This window comes from Capsicum annuum, chromosome 7 (assembly GCF_002878395.1).
Source record: "Capsicum annuum cultivar UCD-10X-F1 chromosome 7, UCD10Xv1.1, whole genome shotgun sequence".
Lineage (NCBI taxonomy): Eukaryota > Viridiplantae > Streptophyta > Magnoliopsida > Solanales > Solanaceae > Capsicum > Capsicum annuum.
In genome coordinates, this window is record NC_061117.1 from 34,579,243 (window position 1) to 34,581,941 (window position 2,699).

General features: G+C 36.2%; 1 non-coding gene across 1 annotated transcript; it reads right to left on the reverse strand.

Moving 5' to 3' along the window:
* Positions 1-478: 478 nt before the first annotated feature.
* On the reverse strand, positions 479-584 carry LOC124886278. The gene has a single exon (XR_007043364.1). It is a non-coding gene; the product is annotated as a small nucleolar RNA R71 (small nucleolar RNA).
* Between the last annotated feature and the right edge of the window lie 2,115 nt (positions 585-2,699).

Below are 2,699 nucleotides of genomic sequence, written 5' to 3' on the forward strand. Positions count from 1 at the left end.
AGTTGTAGTGTTTTATTTAATTTTTTTGTTATTTTTGTATTTATTTAGGTTATTTCAATAGTGTCCATGACACCATGATCCAAAATAGGATCAATGCCAGTTCATTTGATAGACATCTCGAGGATGAGGATTATCATAATGATGCGAGGTGTGCTTATGCTAACCACATACCAACAGCTGAGGGAAATGGTATATTCCATGTTACAAGTATGATGTTCCATATTTTACAAATTGAAGTTATATTCGGGGGACAAGCACACAAAGATACCAACTTACATTTGCAAATCTTTATTGAGGTGTGTACCCCATTTGATATTGGCCATATTTCTCAATAGTATATTCGATTGAAACTTTCCTATTCTCTTTAATAAGGGAAGCGGTATTGTGGTTGAGGTCTGTACCTACCAGGCCTATTAAATCTTGGGTTGAGGTCATAGAGGCGTTCATGTATTGATATTTTCCTCCTTCTAGAATGTTACAACTAAGAGACGAAATCATAAATTTTCATCAACTTAGTGGTGAGCCCCTATATGAAGTATGGCAAAGGTTCAATGACAACTTCATGCAATGTCTGAACAATGAAGAGACGGAGATGAAGCTTCTAGAAATATTTTATTGGGAATTAGACCAATTGAATAAAACCATTATGGATAATACATTCGGAGTGTCTCTTTTCAAGTTATCTTATGGGGTTGCATTTACTTTTCTCTACCAATTTACAAAACAAAATAGAAGGTGGTACACCTGGGTCCTGAAGTAGCCATAGGGTCCCCCACCATAGCTTATGTAAATAAAGAGAAAAGAAAGAAGGATGAATAAAGGGATAAGAATATGGCCAAGGTAATGACCCAATTAGATCTTCTCACTAAACACGCGATAGAAGCACTTACGAAAGCAATCAAAGTTGTTGTCTCTCAAGGTTCCAAAAGTTATGATGAGGATGAATCTAAGGCACTCAGTGAAGAGATAAGGTTCTTGACGAACCATCCAGGGGGTTCCCACCCTGCCTACCAAAGGCAAAGTTTGAATCAAGGTTGGAATGATCAAGACCAGAATTGATTGGCATAATAGAGAGAGGGATAGAGACCATGATTGGAGGGACAAGGAGAGAGGATATGATAGATATATGACCCCTCATTATCGTGTTAAGGACAACAAATCAAGATTGGTAGACCTAAAGAAAATTAAAACTAAAGATGTCCTTGCCTAGATTTTATTCATGTTGAAGGTACCAAAAAAATGGTAAGGGAGATTAAGAGTGACTTTTCTCAATTAAACCAAATGGTCACATCTTATTCAGCCTCCATCAAGAAACCGAAAATTCAAGTTGGCCAAATTTCAACCCAACTCAATGTTAGACAAAAAAAAGGTCTACCTAGTGACACAAAAGTTAATCTAAAGAATGATGCCGATGTTAAGGAAATCATCTTTAAAAGTGGTCAAAATCTTGGTGACCATATGGTTGAGTTTGATGGAAATTCTCTTGATGAATAAGCAAGTGCAAAGGGGAAGCAATTTGAAAAGCCAAGTGATGGTGCTCCAATATCTCATGAAGTGGATGATGAGGAACCAATGATTCTTGAAAACAAGGGTGATTAGGAGGAAACTCTTAAAGTGATTGATTGTTACGAACAAAAGGTGGATGAACCTCAAAGTGTTTCATTGCCCCCAATGAAAATTCCTCCACCCTTTCCAGAAAGGTTAGAAAAGAACAATGATAATGTCAAGTTTAGAAAGTTCCTTGCAAAACTTAGCAACCTCTCAATTGATATTCCATTTTTAGAAGTTTTTCAAGAGATTCTAGGGTATGGTAAGTCAATTAAGAAATTTATGTCGAAAAAGTGACTTATGGATTGTGAAACTATTTAAGTGACTCATAGTTGTAGTGTTATCATGATAAATACTATGGCAGAGAAAAAGGAAGACCTGGGTGCATTTATAATTCCTTGCCCCATCAGGACGCACAAATTTTAAAAGGCATTGTGTGACCTTAGGTATAGTATGAACTTGATGCCATATATTGTGTATCAAAGGTTAGGGTTGGGTTTCACCCACCATCATGAGACTTTTGATGGAAAATCATTCAATTAAAAAATGGTGGGAATATTATATGATGTGTTAGTTAAGGTTGACAATTTATCCTTCTGGTGGATTTTGAAGTCCCTCGATTGTGAAATCAATCATAATACACAAATAGAAGAGATTTAGTAGATATAGAGTGTTGTGAAATGAAGTTTCAGTTATATGATGATCAAGTCTCTTTCCATGTGTGAAAAATTGAAAAGCAACCAAAAGAGTTACAAGTGGTATTTGTGATTGACGTTGTAGATGAGAAAGTGGATCTTGGGTCTCATTACCCCAAGGATCTAACTTGATGTTATATAGATATCGTGCCGTGATGTTAAATTAGGCACTGGATGGGAGGCAACCCATCATTACCTTTTATTTGGCATGTATCCTTTGTATTTTAAATTTTTAGATTAATTTTTGTGTTTGTTTTTTATTGATCCATGCAAACTTATCACTCTAAAGGTGCATTTGACCAAGTGAAAGCTAATAGGTGAAGTGGAATTGAGTTAAAGGCAAAACAAGTAAAATACAGGGGATTAAACTTAGCCTCATGTGTCACGATCGCGACACTTAGACACTCAGATCGTGATCCATAATTCTGAGCCTCAAGTTTGCGTTGCAATGCCTCA